Here is a 16,270-nt window from a genome sequence, read left to right on the forward strand (position 1 = left end):
TAATGATCATTGATATTGTTGGTGTAAATAAGTATCTTACTATTTACACTTACTTAAGTTTAATTGGGTTAATGCATTATTTTATTTTTTATTTAGGTGAGACACTTAGGAGTTTGTGTACGCTCATAGAAGTACACAACTCTAATTATGCACATGGTGTCTACAACACAGGAGTTCACATCATTCAATGAGTTGTCATGTAGACAACACAGTTATCCACACTCCTAATTTAGCGCATATTGTCTACACCTTTGATTTACATGATACACCATTGTAGGCTTATCCTCACATCATCGCACTTACTTCTATGCTTAATGGAGGATAACCTATATTTGGTGGACATGTGCCTAGTTATATGACTTATCATAGTGTTGACTTCTATGCATTCTAGAAGCTCTCTTGAGGCCTTTATATACAGGCACTCCTAGTGTACTCTTGAAGTGGCTTGTATGACATATTGAATGAATATATCATCATTATGATCATACTCTCCCTATTGGTCTACTATGTGCTTGTGTTTGAGTTCATTAGTCTTGGTTGAATTCTAGCCTAAGCCAAGTTCTTACATGGTATAAGAGCTGAGGGATATTCTCTACACATAGCCATTTGAGACCATTCATGTTTCAACACCTTGACCCAAATCTAGAGAATTCGCAAAAATTGGGAGTGTCTAGAGCTAAATCTGACCTCACCGTTGTGTCTAAAGCATCGATTTGATGAAGATCGACTATAAATTTACCTATGCTGGGTGAAAGTTGATTGTGAGGAAAAATCTTTTGTAAATTGAAACTCGGAGGCCCCTTTTTACAGTTTGGGTATATTTGTTTTATTGATCTAATTATTTATTGTTTAGATCTGCATTAATTTTCTTCTTTGCATTTTATTTTCTAAATTGGTATTTTTGGATTTATTTTTAGATTTATTAGTTGCACAGGCAAAGAAATTTATTTTAGCCAAATTGGGTAGTGACACCCTGGATCAACTCTATAATTTTGGTGAAATATTATTATTTATTTGCAAGGTATCATTATTAAGCAAGCTTATTAACATTCTGCGAGTTCCTACAACTAAATCTTGGTTAAACAAACCACCAGTGGGCAAATTACATCCAAGCTCAACTTACCGATGAGCAGACCAACCCAGTCAAGCACTCTTAATAACTAGCAAGCCTACTTCATTGTTCATAGTTCACAGCTTGAGTATTTTAAACACTACAGACTGCCACTCACCCACGAATGTGAGACAAATCTTTGTAAACTCTAGCACCCCCAATACAAAATTTGGTGCAACAAGTTGAAATCTGGCATGTTATGGAGTTTTCTGACCCAACATTTTAACTGGCAGTTGCAATATCATATCTCGCCCATCCGTTAATGTAGGCATCTTGCCTCTAGCAAAGTTGATATAAATTTTGATAGTGATCATAGATTCCTATCCCAAACATGTGGTGCATGTCAATTCACCCACGCGAGCAACCAATAGACCAACTCAATGCCAACTATAAGTCCAATTAGTAGTGACTGTACATACAGTTAGTGTATGACACTACACACAAACCAATAATAATCTACCACGTCAACGAACACGCTAGCCTGCCACATCTGTCACCTGCCCACGTGGCAAATCTAGTCAGCAATACACCTTAGTAGACCATATACCAACACAGAGGACACATGGACTATCCACAAATTATGGACAAATTTGTACAATGACATCACGCTAACGTCATCAAAGGGGACAAGGTGCATTGATGTCATCAGTTTCATGAGCCTAAATTTGATAGTTGTCTGACCTTCATTCTAGGGCCAATTTGAACTAATGTGATGACCGTATGACCATAAAATTTAATCCCATCTTTTGTTGGTGAAACCCCTCTCTAGATTGATTTTCAATTTTGCAGTCCGACTTTGAGAAGCCATAACATGGACATTCAGACTCCAAATCAGGTGCAAGTTTTTTTTGAAATTGGGTAAAATTTCCTAAATGTTTTAGTGGTGCAACTTTTTTCGAGTTTTGGTGCATGGATTTGTCAAAATTTTCATTTTTTGGTGACTATACTTGCATAATCCTACATTTTACAACTTCAAATGCTCTGTACGAGCACATCTAGAGTCGAAAATAGGTTTTGATTATTTTGAAAGTGCATTATTTTTTATCTACTATCCAAATTTGCAATCAAATTATAGGGTTATGTGGAAAAAAGTGTCACTTTCAGCAATAGGGTTTTTCTTTGCTTTGTATTACTTCAGAATTGTGGTAGATTGTAAAGTTCCAAATTTTTAATTCATTAAGAAGTTGTAACAAGTAAAATTAGAAGTCCATGAAGGCCAAAATTGGTAAGTGACTCATTGTAATCTCACTACGGATAAAGTGCCCAAAGCATCTATTTTGGGGGGGTTTCTTGATTTAGTGAAAGGGGGGGGTGTTCTTGGTGTTGTGTTCTCTCTTTTCTACACTTTTTCTTCATTTTCTACATTATGGGAAACTTTAAGTTTCCTAAATTAACTCCTCATAAATATGCTACATCATCCATAAAAATGTGGCATCAGTTAATGCATAATGGAGTTTCACAATATGTAGATGGTACTCTTCCTAAACCAGCAGGTGATAATGTATCAACAAGTGATATTTTAGCTTGGGTAGCAATGGATAGGAAAGCCCTAGGTGATATATGTTTGGGGGTTGATGATAAGATCATGTATCAAATCAAGAAGTGTTCTACATCCAAGGAAGCTTGGGATACCCTTGAAAGCCTATACGGTAAAGTGTCTAAAGAGGATGTTTTCAAAATTAAACATGAGCTTGTCTCGTTAGATCCTAAGTCACATGATTCGATACCAGATTTCATCATCAAGGTGAATGAACTAAGGACAAAGCTTACAGATTGTGGGAGTTCTATCAAATGTGATAGACTAATCTATCTCATACATAACAAGCTACCATCGGAGTATTCCACATTTGTATCTTCTTTTAACACCTCAAAGATTATCTTAGGGTCTGCCTACAAGAAAGTCACTTTTGATGAATATGTTGACCTATTGGATACTGAAGAAAAGAAGTTGAAATCAATGAGGATCCTCAAATCACCTTAGTCTAAAGCATTGGTGAGCAATAATGAGGGCTCTCAAAATTCAGCTGGACAATCTTCAAATCAAGGAAAGGGTAAGAAGAAGAAATGGAAGAACAAATTAGAGGATGCAAAAAAGACAAAACCACAATCCAATCAGAAAGGCAAGTCCTCGAATTCCAACAAGAAAGGGGACACCAATAAGAAGAAGAAGAAGTTCACTTATTGAAAGAAATCAGGTCATGAAGAGCATGAGTGTTATCTTAAAAAGATTGATGAGTTGACCAACATCATGAGGAAACATAATGTTCCATTGCCTAACGTTCATAAGGAGAAAGGGTCTTCTTCAAATTCTAAGGGGAAAGAGCAAGCACTCATGGCTAATTCAAACTCTTCAAAGGAATGGATATTTGACTCAAGTGCCTCATATCATATGGGTTCTTTAAAGGAGGATTTTTCTTCAACGAAGCAATCAAAGGTACCGCACATCTTCATGGGAAATGATAGAAAAATGGAAGTTGAAGGGAAACGAAACATGGAAATGGATAATGGAGAGTTTCAAGATGTTCTCTATGTTCCAAACCTAAGTTCAAATCTCCTATCAATATACCAAATCACTCATCTCAAAGATGGACATAGAGTTGATTTCCTTCCAAACTCAGTACAGGTGCATAGTCTAAAAGATGATTCCTTGGTTGCAGTGGAGAAAGTGAATCATAACAAAAGGTTGTACTCTTTCTCCCATTTTGTGCTCAAGTCCCCATCAAAGGCCTTGTTAATACAATCAAATTCAACAATGCAATTATGGAATTAGTGGTAAGGCCATCTTGACTTCCGCTACCTTTAGCAACTTTGCACAAATAGAATGGTCAAAAGTCTACCTCAAATCAACTTTTCTAAGGGTGAATGTTTAACAGATTCATGGATATGTATCCAGAGGGCAAGTTACAGAGAGGGAAGTCTTCTAGAGCACCAGGTGTTCTATAGATGGTTCACATGGTATTAGCAAGTCCTTTTGCACTCAACCAAGGTCACTGCATATTGACTTTCATTGATGACTTTTTAAGATATACTTGGGTCTAGTTTCTTCATAATAAGAATGAATTGTTGGACAAACTTCTAGCCTTCAATACTCATGTAGAACAGAAATATAGGAAAGCCATCAAAGTACTCCAAGTGGATAGTGGAAGCATGTATGTGAACAAAAGACTTACAAACTTTTGTAGACTCGAGGGCATTGATCTTCAAACTCCGCTAGCATTCAGTCCATATAAGATAGATGTTGCAGCATTGAGGATCCAAACTCTTAAGTCTATGGCAAGTTAGATGATACAAGCCAAGTCTCTAGATCCATCATTAGAAGTCAAAGAAATCTCCAGTGCCACTCACATTCTTAATCATTCTCCTCATCTAGCCTTAGATGGCAAGACTCCTTTTGAGGCATGGCGCTACAGAAAACCTATTGTGACACACTTCAAAGTCTTTGGTTGTCCTGCATGGGCAAATAGGTCTTCTAGGGGATGCAAGGCACAATCATCTTGGCCTTGTAATTTCATTGGTTATGAAGATAGTGTGAAGGCATACAGACAATTGGATCTTAAGACACATCAGATCTTTGTGGAGAAGGATGTATAGTTTGAGGAAAGTTCACCAAGCTTGTCCTCTACTCTTCTTCACATATTATATTGAGTGGAAACTAATAGTGACACCAGCAATAGTGCTTCAACAGATTCAGATACGCGGGGTTCTATCGATAGTTACAGTGAGAGGTCACTACATCAATTAAGTCCACGTGCATACATAGCCATAGTGATAGGTCTAGCACAACAAGGTACTTCCAATCTTCTAGGTACAGGTTCAGTGATAGATTTGGAGAATAGTAGTGATGATTTGCCTCTTCTTCTTGATGCAAAAACACCTTCTTCAGTTTTCACAAGGGCTCCATTGGATCCTCTTGTTCATTCTCTACATGATCAATCATTACAGGTTGAAGTGATTGTGGATACTTATAATTAGCAGTTGTAGAAGGGTTCTTCATCAGTTGCAGCCAATTCTTTGAGATAGGTTCTTTAGCTAGATGAGTAGGTTTCAGAGACATCACTTATCCATGGGATTCTTTCCACGCATAGTGGAAGCATGTCATTTTTACCCTTGGCATTATTTCTTCCTAAGGGGAGGAACACCATTCTATAGTCTTGAATAGGCTCTCTTCCTCTTCTCATCATTATCTTATGTATATACTGGATGTATGTTATAATGGGGGGGGTGTTGATTACTCCATCCATCCGTACATTATTCCATCTCTCTTTTTGGGGGAGGGTTTTTTCCATGAGGTTTTCCCTCTTTCCCCGCTTTATGAGAGATTACATGCCATTATGTACATGGGTACCTAACATGGCCTAGTAGCTAGGACCCATCCTACATTGCATCCTAGTTTTTTTAAGCTTAAGGGCATTCCCCTAAGTTGCACTTAAGGGGGGCTATTGGTGTAAATAAGTATCTTACTATTTACACTTACTTAAGTTTACTTAGGTTAATGCATTAGTTTATTTTTTATTTAGGTGAGATGCTTAGGAGTTTGTGTACTCTTGTAGAAGTATGCAACTCTAATTATGCACATGGTGTCTACAACATAGGAGTTCACATCATTCACTAAGTTGTCATGTAGACAACATAGTTATCTGCACTCCTAATTTAGCACATGTTGTCTACACCACTGATTTGCTTGATATACCATTGTAGGCTTATCCTCACATCATCACACTTACTTCTGTGCTTAATGGAGGATTACCCATATCTGGTGGACATGTGCCTTGTTGTATGACTTATCATAGTGCTCACTTCTATGTATTCTAGAAGCTTTCCTGAGGCCTTTATATATAGGCACTCCTAGTGTACTCTTGAAGTGGCTTGTATGGCATATTGAATGAATATATCATCATTCTGATCATACTCTCTCTATTGGTCTATTGTGTGCTTGTGTTTGAGTTCCTTAGTCTTGGGTGAATTTTGGCCTAAGTCAAATTCTTACAGATATAATTGTGAAATGTAAATTTTATCTTTATCTAATATTTTAATATAATTGTTTTTGGTTGGAGTGTATTATCCTAAAATGTGATCATATCTATGTTGATAGATTTTAACATTTCATGCATATTATTTTTTCTTGTTCTTTGGTCAAGGTAACTAAGGTTGGCCTTTCATGTTATAAATCAATTTAAAATTATTTACAATGCAATATAAATGAACCAAGAAAGTTAGCATTCATGAGTGCTTATAGAGTCGCTATCACTTGGGGACATTTATAGTGTTGATAGTCCTCTCAACCATTCAATATTCTTGTAATCATGGACTAGAATAGGTCTATTAGAATTAGGCCTCCTATTTGGGTATTTTGGATTTTACTCCTAATCTACTAGAACAACTAAGGAATATCTTCATAGTTTTGAGTATCCTTTTGAACCTTATAAATGATATCCAATAAATAGACCAATTTGATTCTTCCTAATCCCTAAATTAGGGCTAAGCAAGTTTTTCCTTAGGCTTTGCGAGACACTACTTTGCAATTTTCACTACAAGCACAAATCACACATTCTCCAAACTTTTCACCACTTTTGTAAGGTATGTAATCACCTCAAGAACCTTTCCACATTAAGTTTTTCATACCCATACTCAATTTGACATTTCTAGTAACAAAACTTTAGCTATTCCCTTGCTCACCACACTTTGTGATTAGCTTAAGGAATCACTGTTTTGGGTGGTGATAAATTAGGAAAAATTAGGAATCCCTAAAGTCTATTTTGGCATAGATCTAGTCTATTCACTAGTTATCTTTGCTTTTTTTGTATTGATGTACTTGTGTAAATGAAAGCTATGGCTGCCATGTAGGTTTTGGAGTAATAAATCACAACTTAACCATGTGATAGCTTGAGAGAGCTTGTCATAGTGCCTAAACTCCATAGTCGGCCCTTACTGTCAAGAAAATTTCATGTGACTATTTTGCATTTGAATAATTTTATGGGGTGTTCAAATTTAGGTTGATGATTTCTAGATTTGGTTGTATTAGTCTTTTTGAAAGCAAAAATTAAAATGTTCATTATGATTATCTTTTGGTCCTTGCTAATGTGCTATCCTAGGGTTTGTATAGCCTCCATCTAAATCCTTGCTGGTTTCCATTGGTTGTCATTTCACATTTATTTTGGGATTATTTTCATTTATAATGAGTTCAGCTTTCACTGGCTCAGTAATTGATGCTGATGCTGGAGTTGTTGCTACTAACAGAGATTATGGCTTCACAGACCAAATGCCCGCTCAAGTTTGTCCCCAAAGTGTTCCACAAGGTAATTCCTCTCTTGATATTATTTTGAATGCCAAGGAGTTTGATAGTACATGCACATAGCTAGAACAAAAAATCATCATTGGGTATTTTGTGGGTTGTACTCCTTCTGAAAGTACACTGCAGGAATTGGTTTCCAAGATTTGGACACCTTAACGTGTTTTCCTTGAAGGCATTCAAATCCTTACCAAAGGCTTTTTTATTTTTCATTTTGGCAATGTAGGCCAAGCTAAACATGTTTTTTTGTGAGGCCTTGTGGTTTTTAATACTGGTTGCAAGATTTTTCTATTTTCAATGATCAAAAACTCAAGGTAGTTGTTTGGGTGGAGTTTCCTAGGCTTCTTATTCCTTGTTGGTATTTTTTACCTACTATTTTACAAATTGTTAACAAGGTTATTTTCCTTGAACTACAAAAGTTTTTCAATGCTCATTTGCAATGCAGGGTTTGTGTTGGGGTCAACCTATCTAGGGACCTCAAAGATATAGTGGAAATACAGATAGGTTGTACCACCTTTACTAAGAAGGTGCTTTACCTTAACCTTCTGAATACCTATTACCAGTGCTAGTTAGCTTAGCATAAGATTAGGGATTGCCCCTTGTTAGACTATAATTGTCCCGATACTTTAGAAACTAAGCTTTCTTCATTTGCCAAGAAACATGAATGGACTATGGTGGTGAAAAAAGGGAAGGGTTCCATTGCAGCTAAGGTGAGCTCTATTCTTGTGGATCATGGTAAAGCTAGTTCAAGCTAGATACCCATTGAATCCCTAGTTTTGTTGCTCCACCTGTATCTTGTTTCAAACCTTTGAGGCTAGGGGATAGTGGGTGTTCATTCCTTGGACCCGCGTCCTCTTTGGACTTGGGCATTGCAAGCAACATGAATGATTTCCTGGCAAAAGCTTCACCAGTCTCGCAGCCTAGATGGCCACAATGAGTTTTTTGATAATGGGGAGAAGCTTCAAAGGGTTATTTTTATTGATGAAACTTCTTTTGAGTAGCCATCTTTTTTGCACAATAGTTTCTCTTCTCTTAGGGAGGAGGATGCCTACAAGCTGGGTTACCATGAATTGCATGTCATGGAATGTGTAGGGGCTAACATACCTCCCCAGAAAATACGCTGTGTTTGATACCAAACACCAGTTTGATCTTAATATACTTTGCCTCTATGAAGTTAAAGTGGTTGGGTTTCTTCTTACCTCATTCTGTCATGTTATTTGGCTAGTTAGTACAATTTTTTCTTCTTAGCATGAAGCTGGTCAAGGTGTTGTTGTTACTCTTCTCTCCCCTCATTTACTTTCCTCTGTTGTTTCATATGGTTCTAACCTAATGTAGAAGGTAGTTTGGATTTTGCTATCTTTTTAGAATCACTCTTTTGGTATTGTTAATATTTATGCTCCCAATGATGTTGTTGAATATTCGCACCTATAACATTGGTTGGCAGATCATTTTCCACCTACAACATGGGTTTTCTATGGGGACTTCAATATGGTTTAGCTAGCCTCTAAGACGGAAGGCTTTCTGCACTTTAGGTGGGTAGTTGATAAATGAGAGGCCTATTTTTAAATGCAAAATAAATTAAGACTTTTTGACCCTAATGTTACTTGCTACTGCCCTGATGAGATTTGGCACACTTGGTCTAATTTATGAGATGGATCTGACAGAGTTTTTAAAAGACTTGACAGGGCTATGATTTTTGCACAATTCTTTTTTTCTTTTCTCAAAAGTACGCCTTTCCTATTATTCCTATTCTTGATGTGATGTTGTTAGATCATTCCCCCATCCTCTTTTCCATCACTTGGTAGAGAGCTCAACCTTGCCCACAAAAAACCCACTTTTACCTTAGCACATCTCTATTGTCCCATCTGCCAACTATTGCTCAATCCTATGTGCCTAGAATCTTGAGCCTTGACCCTACAATCACCTTGGTTGGATTAGATGGTGGAATGATGCTATCCTTCATACTACAAGATTTCTTTGCATTTATAGTAGACAACTTGCTATGTACCACAAGTAATGTTATGAATCTACCACTCTTGATCTACCTACAACCTCTAAGGCTCTTGCCATGAATCTGTTTGATACAGATATCTAGGTTTAGCTTGCCAACCTTTGGCATCAGAAGAAAATTGTAGATAGTTATGCTACTAGGGGAGCTTAGATGAAATCTCGTCTCTATTGGTTGGAGGTCAATGATTAAACTTCCAAGGAATTTTATAGTGCTTTGAGGGATCATCATTCTGTTGTGGGTATCAAGCGCATTCGTGAAGATCAAAAAGTTTTCACTAACCTTCCTAATATTCTCCAAGCTTTTGTGCATCACTATGAGTAGCTTTTGTATGGCTCAGGGGCCCTCTATTGTGCATGATCAAGTGCTACAAGCCTTCCTTGTTGTTACTCCCAATAGACTTGCTCCTAAACAGTATGCCTTTTGTGAACAAAAGCTTACTCTTGCAAACTTAAAGGAAGCTATCTTATACATGGTTGATGACAAAGCCCTTTGATGTGATGGATTCCCTTGTGAGTTCTACAAGACATTTTGGGATGACATTGGCCCTAATCTACTTCAGGTTTATCGTGAAGCTTACAATTCTTATTTATTAGGTAGTATTATTAATAAAGGGAACATTAAATTCATACCTAAAGCTGAAAATCCTAAAGAAATCTACAATTGGAGGCCCATCACTTTGTTGAATGTCTCCTACAAGATCATTGCCAAAGCCCTCTCTCTCTCTCTCTCTCTCTCTCTCTCTCTCTCTCTCTCTCTCTCTCTCTCTCTCTCTCTCTCTCTTAAAATTTGACATTTTCTCCCTCAGATTGTTCAACCTGAACAAACCAGCTTCATCAAGTCTCGTTATATCTTGGACAACATCGTTACTATCTGGGAAGGAATGGAATGAGCTAGGTAGTCTAAGTAGTAGGCCCTTTTCCTGAAGAATGAATTTGCCAAAGCATATGACCATATGGCCCTTTATTCTTGCTATGCTTTAAGATCTAGGTTTTGGCCTAGTTTTTTGTCAATTAGTGTAGATGCTATTTGGGGATGCCTCTACTTGCATCACCATTAATGATCATCAATCTAAAGCTTTTGGGCTCTTTAGATCTATTCACCAAGGTTGTCCTCTTGTACCATCTCTCTATGTTTTGGTAGCTAAGGGTTTTGGTTATTTATTGGCCAGTGCCACCTCTCGAGATCTAGTGCATGGTATTTCTTTACTAGAGTTGACCTCTCAGCTAGTCAATGGCCATTTTGTAGATGATTGTTTCCTCACCTTGATTAAGGATAAGGAAAATATTGCCAATGCTTTGTAGTGTTTAGATACTTTTTGTCTTGCTTTAGGATCTACTATCCAATGGCACATAACCCTTTGCTACAGATAATCTTTTCTACAAGGCCCTCTTTGGTTGCAATAGTATTGATGGAAATGGGTTAAACATGGAATTTTAAAAAAAAAATTAGGCATTCCCTTTTCTTTTCAAGCATCTTGTATGGAGTTGTGGAATTTTGTGCTTGCTCAAATTGAGAAGAAGCTAGAATATTGGATCACTAAGCCCCTTTCACTTGCGGGAAAGTTTTAAATATTCTCTAAAGTTCTTGCTACTACTCATGCATATTACTCTTCTTGTTGGGCTCCCTCCAAAGCCTCGTACCTTAAGCTTGAATGTCTTCTCAGGGACTTTTTCTGAGCCTTTGATGTTGTGCATCATGGCTTTCACATAGTAGCCTGAGATTTTTGTTGTTTACCCAAGAATTCTGGTGGTATTGGTTTACTTTCCACCCATAAGCAAGGGGTAGCTATTTGTGCCAAATGGGTCATATAGGATCTTAATGGAGATGAGGCCTAGAAACTTTTATTACATTACTATATTTCTTCAGGCTTTTTGGTTAACCATCCAACCTAGAAGGGGATTGGTTTTCAAACCCTTCTTGTGACTCTAGAGCCTATTCAAATTTAGGGCACTTTTTTTGCTAAGAGTATTTGGAATTCCTTGGAAGCCATTAAGCCTTGGCTTCACTGGCTCGGCAATGGATTCAGAGATGGACTCTTGATAAATCAACAAAACCTTTGGTGGTTTCCTAGTGAAGCCAAGGCTTAACGGCTTCCAAGGATTTCCAAATACTCTTAGCAAAAAAAGTGCCCTAAATTTGAATAGGCTTTGGAGTCACAAGAAGGGTTTGAAAACCAATCCCCTTCTAGGCTGGATGGTTAATTCTCCATGGTTACAATGATCCTTTCCTCATGGGAGGATTCATAGGTGCAATTTAGGCTCATCTATCCAAATTGATAGACAATTGATCTTCTAGTTTCTATAGTTCCTCCCAATTTGTTACACAAACTTAGAATTTACTCATCCTACCCATGGTGGAAAGATTGGAAGTGGTACCCTACCACTCCAATGGCTAGCTACAAGCCCAACCTGGGCTATAGGTGGCTATTTCCCATCTTCCAATGGTCAATACCCTTAATCAACATTGGCATTTGCATTTTTCTCATAAGACTTGGAGTCTTAGATTTTCCACTATCTGGCATGCTATTACTGAGCCAAATATTTCTCACTTTGCTTGGTGTCTCCTTTTCTAGGGCTTGCCTTTGGTTCCTTAGTTATGGCATCTAGGAGTTACTGATCCTCAATGCACTTTTTATGGCCAAGCTGAAAGCTTTCTGCATATTTTTTGGTTTTATAGATGGGCTTAGAATTATTGGCTCTAGATTTTTGATTTCTTTAGGTCTTTTCAACTAGAAGCCTTTCACTTGGCAAATGGTGGTTCTAGGTGATTCTCCTAGACTCCCTTTCAGATATGCCTAGATTTGACATGCTTTCAAAATGGAGTTATTGTTCACAATCTAGAAAGATCACAATGTTGTTTTATTCTCTCATAGCTTTCTTGATATTTATGTTGCAATTTACTCTAAAGCATGTATATGTAATAATGTCATGATGCAAAGTCAAGTACAAACTGACAAAGTTGCACTAGAGGTGGCTCACCTATAGGAGCTACTTGCTCACTTGCAGGAGCTACTTGCTCACTAGGGAAACACCCCTTGTATAGTTTCTTGTGTGCCTTTGGATTATTTATCTAGTTACCACACTCCTCGTTGTCATTGGAGAGGCCAAAGTGGTTCCGCTCAATGCTTGCAAGCCCCTAGGTCACAGTCCCCTTGCGGCTCTCTTGCTAAAAAATTAGGCTCAGGTTAGTCCTAGGTTCTCCCCTTGCCACCATTGATACGGGTTGGTCATCTATTCCTCGTAACCCCAAGTGGGCATTTCCCCAACTAGATTTAGCCATTTCTCCTCCCAGGGCCAAGGATGATAAAGATAAAGATAAAGATGATGTTGCCATTGACGGTTGGGTTCCCCTTGAGCTAACCATTAACTCCAAGGATTTCTAGGGTTCTAATGACAAAGACCCTCCTTTGGATGGCACTGTTCTCATAGTCTAAAGTTTTATATTTCTATTTATATATGTTTTTTTTGATGAATATTTGATCTCCGGCCTTGGGTCATATGGACTCACGAGGTGATCCTATATCCCTCGACCCCTTTTTTGTGAATATGTATCTTTAAAATTTTAAATTAATGGAAAAGGTCTATTCATAAAAAACACAAAAATTAAATAAATGAAATGTAGAAGATTAAAGAAATAGTCTTGTCCTATTCAATATTATGAAAATCTTATTTTATGATGTGTTTCTTCAAAATGGTTTTTGTTTTTCATGTTTTCCTTGAACTTACTCTCTTGTAATTCACATTATGTAAACAACTATGAGCATATTTTTTGAAAAAGCATGATATAAATGAATTTTATTCTTTTTATAACTTCAGCTTATGATAGATCAAAAGAACTTTTTCAATATTTTTTCTTAAATAAATTAATTGTGAGGTGTGAAAGATTAGAGAAATAATTTTATTATATTCAATTTTAAAGTCTAATTTATTTTATTTTATTTGTAGATTCGATAGGAGTTCTATTTTTTCCCTTATCGTTTATTCATATTTGTGAAATGACATGCTTTTTATGATGGAATGATTAAAATGAATATAAGATTAAATTATTAATCAATATAGCTTCCCTTTAATTTAATATTGAAATAATTTGAATAAATTAAAGTTCTTTTAGTATATTTTTTCAAACAAATCTTGATGTGTGGAAGATCAAAGAAAAACTTTGCCCTATTCAATTTTAAAGTCACATTTAGTTAGTTTCTTGTGGAAGAGATTTTCTTTTGTAATTTTTCTATTTTTCTCTTTTGTTTGTTCACATTGGCCAATCTATGAGCACATTTTTATAATGACATGGTAAAAATGAATGTTTGAGTTTTGCATTGTTGAATGCTAAATTTAATTCACTCCTTCTAGATGAAAATTTTCAAACAGATCTTGGTGTGTGAATGGTTAAGGGACGAGGCTAGGATCATGCCCTGGGTGAATTTGGTAGCGTGGATGCTCCTTAGTCCTTAACTTTTAGCCAAAGAGGTTTCAGGCATGCGTGGGGCTATATTAGGTACCTAAAACTTGTTTATGGACGATCTCCATCAAAAATAAAAGTCTTTCCCTTTCTAATGTTCAGTCCACTTTAGATTGTTTTTTAAGGAAAGGACTTTCTTTTGTAGTATTTCTGTATATTTCCCTCATGTTTATTCATATTGGCCAACTATTCACACAATTTTGTAATGACATGGTAAAAAATGTTTGAACTTTGTAGTTCCTATTTTAAGTGAAACACTTTTGAAAAATTTTCTATTGTAAATTGAAATTGAAAATACACTTAATATAAAAGAGGGTATATCTTATACTTTTTATTGGTTCAAATATTGTGTTAATATTATTATATTAATTAAAATAATTATAAGTGGAATATAAAAATATATCAAATTAAATTAAACTAATTGTAATTCAAAGTATATAGAAAAAAGAAAATGAAGAAATTGTCTCTTTTTAAATATTAAAAGTGTAAAAGATGGCTTGATGACCAAAAGGTATTATTAAATTATTTGGGAATCAAATGAAATATAAAATAGGAACCCAAAAATACTTTGTGAATGTGATTTTAGAGATAAAAACTAGAAATCATTATTATGAGTATATGTATTATGGTTGCGAATTGCTATAAATGCTAGTATACTTACATCAAATCAACAAAAAAGTTTTCTAGAAATTATGTCTCAACTTCATGATCATTGCTATAATTGTGAAATGTAGATTTATCTTTTTAGTTAATATTTTAATAGAATTGCTTTTGGTTGGAGTATATTTTCCTAAAATATGATCCTATTTATTTTCATAGATTTTAACATTTCATGCATATTATTTTTTCTTATTCTTTGGTCAAGGTAACTAGCATTGTCCTTTCATGTTATAAATCAATTTTGAAAGTGCATTATTTACAAGGCAATGAAAATGAACCAAGAAAGTTTGCATTCATGAGTGTTTATAGAGTTGCTAGCACTTAAGGACATTTTTGGGGACATTTATAGTGTCGCTACCACTCTCAAGCTTTCAATGTTCCTACAATCATAGACTAAAAATAGGGCTAGTAGAATTAGGCCACCTATCTTGCTATTTTGAATTTTACTCCTAATCTACTAGAATAACTGAGGAATATTTTCATAGTTTTGAGTGCCCTTTTGAACCTAATAAATGAAATCCAATAAATGGACCAAGTTTATTCTTCTTAATCCCTAAATCTTAGGTAAGCAAGTTTCACCTTATTGGGCCTTTGCCAGACACTACTCTACAATTTTCACTACAAGTACAAATTAGACATTCTCGAAACTTTTCACCACTTGTGTAAGGCATGTAATTCCCTTAGGAACCTTTCCACATTAAGTTTTTCATACACATACTTAATTTGACATTTCTAGTAACAAATCTTAGCTATTCCCTTGCTCACCAAATCTTTGATTAGCCTAAGGAATCACTATTTTAGGTGTAAATAAATTAGGAAAAATAAAAATGGAAATGGGAAAGTAACTATATACATAATGACCTCAACATTCTACCATTCCATGAGAAGATTTAACTATGAAATGTTAGGCATTTTCCATTTAGAACTGTCAAACCCTAGTTTTAAGGGTTTAGAAGGTTTTAACCTTTGAACTCGTGGTTCTTACTAACCAGACCTCCTAAGAAAATGAAACAAATTACACTAGAAATATATTTAAAATATCTACACACTACAATCACCAGACTTTAGAAAACGAAAAATGATCTATCTATTTTCTATCATAGTTAATGGTAAAACAAGTAAATATAACTCCTCACAAGACCAAAAAATTGCTTCAGTGAAAAAAGTAAATATGATTCCTCACAAAATCAAAACTACACCAAGTTTTAGTCCTTTGAATTATCTCTCCAACGAGGGTCAGGAGGCCAAAATTTTATATCGCGAGAGAAATTTATGGTCATTTTACCAAGACAAAAATTTTACCACTTTCAAATTAAAATTTTCCTTTATTTTGTTGACCAAAATTCTAATGGGATTAAATTTAATGGTCATCATGGCATGAAACTAAAAACCTTTTGTCTTTCCTTTCAACATGGCAAAATGAGAGAATCTTATATATTAAAATTTATGGAAAATCCAACCTAGATCCAAAGATGAGGTTTGTTTTTCCCCAGGAGGTCATTTTTGCAAGTTACCCCCTAAAACCCTCATTTAGATGTAACATCCAAAAAATCTCATTGAACAATAATTTCACATGCCCAAAATGTGTGAAAAACCTAATCAAGGGTGCCCACCCCCCTTAATACCAAAACACACTTTAGAAGAAGATAAAAAACACAAAAGGAGGGAACAAAATATGGCTTGTTATTATCGCCGCAATTGTGAGATTATACAATTACAAAATACAATCACACACGAGAAC

The sequence above is a fragment of the Cupressus sempervirens genome, chromosome 10, assembly GCF_028749045.1.
Source record: "Cupressus sempervirens isolate cs-2001-9-10 chromosome 10, ASM2874904v1, whole genome shotgun sequence".
Lineage (NCBI taxonomy): Eukaryota > Viridiplantae > Streptophyta > Pinopsida > Cupressales > Cupressaceae > Cupressus > Cupressus sempervirens.